Source organism: Asparagus officinalis, chromosome 7 (genome assembly GCF_001876935.1).
Source record: "Asparagus officinalis chromosome 7, Aspof.V1, whole genome shotgun sequence".
Lineage (NCBI taxonomy): Eukaryota > Viridiplantae > Streptophyta > Magnoliopsida > Asparagales > Asparagaceae > Asparagus > Asparagus officinalis.
Window position 1 is genome coordinate 149,273,289 of NC_033800.1, and position 8,373 is coordinate 149,281,661.

The window sequence follows — 8,373 nt, forward strand, 5'->3', positions numbered from 1 at the left end:
ATAGAACCGCTGATCAATCATGCTTTTGCTGTTAGCTGGCAACGAGAACCTTTAGAGATAGAACCCCGAATCCAGCTCCGCCCATCTGTGGAGGAACCCCCTAAGTTAGAGCTCAAACCTTTATCCGAGAATTTAGAGTATGCCTACTTAGGGGAGAATGAGTCTTTACCAGTTATCATTTCTTCTGAGTTGACTACCGGTCAAAAGGAAGCTCTCTTAGCTGTCTTAAGAGAGAATAGGGAAGCCATTGGATGGACCATGGCTGATATCAAAGGGATTAGTCCAACCATCGTTCAACACCGAATCCATTTGATAGATGATGCCAAACCTACTAGAGATGCTCAACGTAGGTTAAACCCAGTGATGAAAGAAGCCGTTAGGAAAGACATTCTGAAATGTCTCGATCATGGGATCATTTATCCCATTTCTGATAGTTCATGAGTGAGTCCAGTCCAAGTTGTTCCAAAGAAATCTGGGATCACCGTGATCCAAAATGAGGCTAATGAGCTGATTCCCACTCGGATCCAAACTGGATGGCGAGTCTGTATTGATTACCGAAAGCTCAACTTAGCCACTCGTAAAGATCATTTCTCTCTTCCTTTCATTGACCAAATGTTAGAGCGTTTAGCAGGACACGAGTTCTACTGTTTCTTGGATGGATATCCAGGTTACAATCAAATCCCTATCGCTCCCGAAGATCAGGAGAAAACCACATTCACTTGCCCGTATGGAACATTCGCATACCGACGCATGCCTTTTGGCCTGTGCAATGCACCGGCCACATTCCAACGTTGCATGATCAGTATTTTTTCCGACATGGTAGAGCGATTTCTCGAAATTTTCATGGATGACTTTTCCATTTTTGGTGACACATTTTCTCAATGTTTGCATCATCTTAAACTGGTCCTAGAACGGTGTAGGGAGAAAAATCTGACTCTCAATTGGGAGAAATGTCATTTCATGGTCAAACAAGGCATTGTCTTAGGACATGTAGTTTCCAATAGGGGAATCGAAGTGGACAAAGCTAAGGTAGATCTCATTTCCAATCTCCCTCCTCCCAAAACTGTCAAAGATGTCAGATCATTTCTTGGTCATGCTGGTTTTTACCGACGTTTCATCAAGGATTTCAGCAAAATTGCTAGACCCTTGACCAATCTTTTAGCCAATGATACATCATTTGTCTTCTCCCCCGACTGCCTCAAAGCTTTCGAATATCTGAAAAAGGAGCTAACCACAGCTCCTATCATTCATGCACCGGACTGGACCTTACCCTTCGAACTGATGTGTGATGCATCCGATTCTGCGATTGGAGCTGTTTTAGGACAACGGTTTGATGGAAAACCGCATGTGATCTACTACGCCAGTAGGACTCTGAATGATGCCCAACAAAACTACTCTGTCACAGAGAAAGAGTTTTTAGCTGTAGTCTTTGCCTTAGAAAAATTCAGGTCCTACCTCATCGGTTCCTTAACCAAAGTTTTCACTGATCATGCCGCACTAAAGTATCTTTTGACCAAAAAGGATGCTAAAGCACGGCTCATTAGATGGATTCTCCTTCTTCAAGAGTTTGACATTCAAATTCTTGACAGAAGGGGAACAGAGAACCCCGTAGCAGATCACCTCTCTCGACTCCCAAATGCACCAACATCAACCGTTCCAATCAATGAACATTTTCCAGATGAACAACTCCTAGAAATCCAATCTGTTCCCTGGTTCGCCGACATTGTGAACTACATAGTCATGAACCAGATCCCTTCTCATTGGTCCAAACAGGATAGATCCCGTTTTCTCTCCCAAGTAAAATACTTTTACTGGGATGATCCATATCTGTTCAAATACTGTCCTGATCAGATCTTTAGGAGGTGTGTTCCCACTGAAGAAACTAGGAGTGTTCTATCCTTCTGTCACGAGCAAGCCTGTGGGGGCCACTTTGGCCCGAGAAAAACAGCTGAAAAAGTTCTCCAGTCTGGGCTATATTGGCCCACTCTCTTCAAGGATTCATTCGAGTTTTGCAAAACCTGTAACCGCTGTCAGCTTTTAGGGAAGGTCACTAGGAGAAATATGATGCCTTTACAACCCATCTTATCTGTTGAACTTTTTGATCTGTGGGGTATCGATTTCATGGGACCATTTCCAAATTCCTTTGGAAATGTCTACATTCTAGTAGCCGTTGAATACATGTCAAAATGGGTTGAGGCGGTAGCTTGCAAAACTAATGACAACAAGGTCGTTGTCAAGTTTTTGAAAGAGAACATTTTTGCCCGGTTTGGAGTACCTCGAGCGATCATCAGTGATAACGGTACACATTTCTGTAACCGTTCTTTCGAGGCTTTGATGAGGAAATATTCAATCACACACAAATTGTCAACTCCTTATCACCCCCAAACCAGTGGACAAGTAGAGGTCACAAACAGGCAGATCAAACAAATCTTAGAAAAAACAGTTAATCATAACAGAAAAGATTGGTCTGTAAAATTGTGTGATGCTCTGTGGGCGTATAGAACAGCTTTTAAGGCCAATTTGGGGATGTCACCATACAGATTAGTGTTTGGGAAAGCTTGTCACCTACCAGTAGAGTTGGAACATCGAGCAATGTGGGCAATAAAACAGTTAAATTTTGACTCAGACTCAGCAGGTAAAAACAGATTGCTCCAAATAAATGAGTTGGAAGAAATTCGGAATGATGCATACATAAACTCAAAAATTTACAAAGAGAAAACAAAAATTTTTCATGACAAATCAATTTTGCGAAAAAATTTCTCTCCAGGACAGAAAGTTTTATTGTACAATTCAAAATTGCATCTTTTTCCGGGAAAATTAAGATCAAGATGGACTGGTCCATTTTTTGTTAAACAAGTTTTTCCACATGGAGCTGTCGAGATAGAAAATCCTAAAAATGGTAATATTTTTAAAATAAATGGTCAACGTCTGAAACCATTTTTAGAATTTTCTACGCTCGGAGAGGAAGAGGTGTTGGTTCTTCATGAACCTCATTATCTATAAAAAAATTCTTAAAAAAAGTTTTGAATAATTAACAATAGACTAGAAAAAAGAAAACAATAATATATATAATATATTAAATATATACTACATATTTTCCCTACATTGTTTTGCTTTTCACATATGAAAAAAAAAGAAGAAGAAAATAATTTTTCGAACTAGTTTCAAAAAAAAATTAAAAAAAAATAAATATATTATATATAGTATATATGATATATTATATAGTAAGTATATAGTATTAAGATACTTATATATAGTATATATATCTGATAATATTATATTATATAATATGTATATATATATATATATATATATATATATATAATACATATATAAATATATACATTAAATATATATATATATATACATATTTTCTCACCTTTTTGTTTTTTTACTTGAAAAAAAAAACAAATAAGTGTTGGCCCAAAATCGGAGGCCCAAAATTGAAAAAAAAAAACAAATAAAAAAAAAGAGAAGAAAATAAACACCGTGTTGGGCCGGCTAGCCCAAGAGCTATCGGGTGTGGCATCGATGCCAGCATCGATGCCCGCATCCAAGCCCCTTTCTCCTCTTTTCTTTCAACTCATCTCCCCAAACCCGAATTTCTCCTCCCCTCTCAAACCCTAATTCACCCACACAAGATCAAGCACATTTTGGGTAATTTCTTGGGCTTCTTCCACCTCCAACCATCTCCCCAAGGTATGATTTCTAAACTTGATCTTGTAATTTTTTTTCTCATGGATGAATTGGTGAATGAATCATGGGTAGTAATGAATGATTATCATATTTTGTGATCAATTTAGGGTTTAATTTGGGGATTTGCCAAAAAAAATTAGGGATTTTTGTTCAAAATCCGAAAATTGGGGGGTGTTTAATCAAAACCCAAAAATTGGAGGGGGTTTTTTGCAAATCCGAAAATTTATTGGGGGTTTGAACTTAGGATATCTTGTTCAAAAATCTGAAAAAAAAAGAAAGAAATTTTTTTAGGGGTGTTTTGTGCAAAATCGAAAATCCAAAAAAAAAAGAAAATTGGAGGGGGGTTTTTTGCAAAAATAAATTTGAATTTAGGGTGTTTTGTGCAAATATGAGTAATTTGTCAAATAAAAGTCTAATTGGATACTTCTCACGTTCGGAAATTTGTACTGGATATTTTATTCAACAATCGCACGGTTTAGCTTATAATTGTCATTTCAACATGTATGTTTCACCGATCAAGTTATCAAAATTTTAACATTTTTGATTTCTCAAATAATAATTTTGAGGGAATTTATTGTCAAAAGAAATTCTGATAACTTGAAATTAACTCATGTTGAACAATTTGTAGCTAAATAAATAAATAAATAAATAAAAATTTATTAAATTTTTTTTCCTTTTCTTTTCTTTTTCTGTAGATGCCTCCCAGAAAGAAATCTCGAGCAAGTTCATCATCCTCTGATCCATCTGATACCGACATAGATAGACCCACTATTTTAGCTAGAATTGTGGGTCTTAACATTCATTTTGAGAGGGGATTTCAGATGAGTGCACTGCATACATATCATTCCACAGTCACCATGTTATCTGCAGTAGGTCTTAGGAGCATGATGACTAAACCCTTAGAAAAAGCCAACATTTCATTAGTGCATGAGTTCTATTCTGGATGGGAGATTGATCCAGATAGAGAATATTCAGTTTTTTCTATCGTGAAGGGTGTTAGGGTTATTTTTGATCTTTCCACTATTCGTGCTACCCTTGACCTTGCAGAGCCACCCACTGATGTACCAGATTACTTCCATTTAGCCTCCACTTTACAGCCTGGTACACCAGAATACAACAACATGTCTGTAACCTTGTGTGGGAGGGTCTTTACATCTAGTTTCGGTTCAGGAAATCTCAAACCAGAATATAGATTACTTAATCTTTTCCTGAACTTTGATTTGAAACCCACCACTGCATACTCCGTCATTACCCCACACGATATTCTCCTTCTCTTTTGGATAGCCACTGGTCAACAATTTGATATAGCGAGGATTATATTTATATGGATGCGCTCATCAGTGGAGAATGTGTTAGATTGGGTCAGGACACAGTCTGCATCACGTACTCAGCTCATTTACCCCTATTTCATCACTAGACTCTGCCATAGATTTCATGTTCCAGTATTCGCAGAGGATAGGTTAGAAGCAGGGAAGGGGTTACTAAATGATCAGACTGTGAGGAGGAGCATTTCAGGGCGAGATCAGTCCGGTCCTTCAGGTAGAGAGCCTCCTCAGCACCAGCCAGCTACACATGACCCCACTCGAGAGGAGATGGATACGATGCGGAGTCGCATGGACAGGATGCAGATACAGATACACAGGATGCAGCGGCATATACACGAGATGCATGGTCAGATCAGCTACTCTACCGATACCCTGGCATATTTGGCGAGAGGATGGCAGAGAGAACATGGAGATACAGATGGACCTCCACCTGAGCTTCATAGTTATATCACACCATTTCAGCCAGATGATTTCCCAGGAGAGGATGAGGCGGGACCGAGTTCAGCAGCTACCGCTGATGATGTGGATGACGATATATCAGGAGATGAGCAGTGAGGGATGTTCTTTCTACTTTACCCAGTCTTTGATTTTTTTTGGCATGTACTTATTAAACTGTGATATTTTGGATATTATGTGCATTGAGGACATTGCAAAGTCTGGGTATGGGGGTGTAAGCTAGTTAAGCTTTTGTTTTGCTAGTTAGTATTTTGTTTTAGTATTTTTTTTTCTCTCTCTCTTATATTTTTCTTTCTTTTTGTTAAAAAAAATTATAAAAATATTGTCACTTGCCAAATTAATAGAGTTAAGTAATAATTGATCAAATTGATAGATTTTAAATTTTCTAATTCTTAGTTAGTGACATATTCAAGTTCACCTTTTATGATAACTCCAAATAAAATTCTTAAGAAATGATTTTTCAACTAGTATACTTTACTTAAGTCTTACCTTAGATTTTTAATTAAAAATAATGAAATTTTTGCATGCTTAACTTAGAGTTGAAAATATTTTTTTCAAGTTATCTTGATTTACACATTTTTTTTAAAGACTATATATACTTACACATATATATATTAAAAAAAACTAACCTTATAAAAGAAGAGTGCGAAAAATGGGCACAAAAAAAAACTCTTAAATTCAAGGTGATTCTATCTTATAAAGCCTAAGTTGACTGAGCAATTAAGCCCAAGGAGTATCTCTATACTTAATGACCTAAGCCCAATTGGGTTGGGATTCATTGGCCCAAAACTCGTTAAATGGTCACTTAGAAAGCCCGTTAAAATAGAAAACAATCACCAAGAATTAGAGAGTGGAAAAAATATACATATATATAACACTAACAATTGTTTTTATATATTGTTGTTTTGTATATATGGTCTTGAAAAACAATTTTTGATCAAGAGACTTGAAAGTTATTTAAAACAAAGAGTTGGCATGTTCTTTTCAAAACTTTTTAATTAAATTTCTAAGATTTGACTTGGTTTTGTATTGCTATAATGAAAAAGATTTTCTAGGGGATTTACATTGGAGTTATATATAAAAACGTTTTCTTGATTATTAACTAGCTTCAATTAGAATGTTTAAATATATCAAGGAAAATCTGTTATTTACTGACTTATTTAACTTGGCAAGTTGACCGAATTTTGTGGGTATATTCACTGCAAACCCTCACGAGACTACAACTCGTCCACTAGGGTAACCTAGGGGTTTAAAGGCTTGTTGTATGCGCTAAATACAAGGGTATTTGATAATCATATTTTATTACAATTTTTATACCCTCATTATCTATTTTATATGAATAAATATACCATAAATAATTGCTTTTATCTGTTAATTGCAGGTTAATGATGAATAAATCTCAAACTCCAATATCTCAACAAAAACCCCTTAATTTAATCAAGAAATAAAGCCCATGAAGCCAAAGGAATTCTTTCAAATAATTCAAAGCCCAATGAAAAATCAAGAGAAAATGTCAAGCCCAAAAGTCCAAGTCAAAGCCCAAGACACAAGCCCAAAAAGCAAAATACAAGAGTTCTGCGGACAGCAACAGGAGAAGAGCAGGCATCGATGCTTGCATCGATGGGGGCATCGATGCCCGCATCGATGCCAGTATCGATGCCCGCATCGATACCCCTATCGATGCGGGTATCGATACGGACGTCCAGGCAGTTACAATCCAATGGCTGATTTTTGTTGGTTTTGGATAAGATTTGAATCCAATGGCTCTCATTCACTGATGTTTACTATAAATAGGGGTAGAGAGTGAGGGGTTAGAGGTGTGAAAATTTTGTAAACTCCTTTTGGAGAGGAGGGCTACTCTTAATTGAGAAGGCCTTCCAAAAATTGTAACTTTAGTTGCAATTAATAAAAATAATTTTTTCCTCTTTAAATTTGTTCTTTCTCCTCTTGTTGAATGATGAGGATGGAGATGAAGAGCAATTTGAAGGTTTGCATTTCTTTTCTCTTTTATTTCTTTTTAGTAATTTCTTTATTATTGCTTATTAGTTAGATTTAAATTCATGCTTGTAGTATAGATTTACTTTCTTGTCTTTTTTATTTTCTTTTTGCACTTTAATTTGTAGAGTAGATTTATTTTTCTTGCATTTAATTTCTGCAATTTATTTTGTAGTTTAGATTTTTATTTTCTTTGTAATTAGATTTATTTCTTGTTCATAGTTTAGATTTTTCTTTTCTTTTTAATTTTGTAATTAGTCTTCTTTTTCTTGTTTTTATTTCTTAAGATGTGAATTTAATTCTTGTAGGAATCTTAGAATTGTATGAAACTAGTCTAATTTCCTTTATATTGTATGAATTATTCTCTTGCACTTAAAATGTTCATGTTTAGGATAATCAACTAGAGAACTAATCGGTAGAAGAAGAATTTGATAATCTATGCTTATCTTAAATGGTTTGATAGGTTATGCTTATGAATTCTAGGATTATTATCATGTTGTTGTTCTTATCATGAATAGTAATTTTAGCTTAGATGATAATTTGATAGGTTACACTTTCCTTAAATGGTTTGATAATCTATGCTTAATAAATCTAAGTTGAAATATGATAAAAAGAGAATAGTTTATATTTTATAATTGAAATTGATTAGTGGATTATATTCTAGATTTCTTACCTCTTTTGAATCATCCATCTTAACTTTCTTTAATTTTCTTTTCATTCTTGGTTTTATTTCTTGATTTTATTCATTCTTCTTTCTTGCCTTATGATTTCATTTATTCGTTAATTCTTTATTCTCTCCTCTAAAATTCAATTTATTATCTCTTGCACATAAATCAAAATAACCACTCATACAATCACACTTATTATTTATTCCTAATTGTCACGCACAAAATATAAGAAC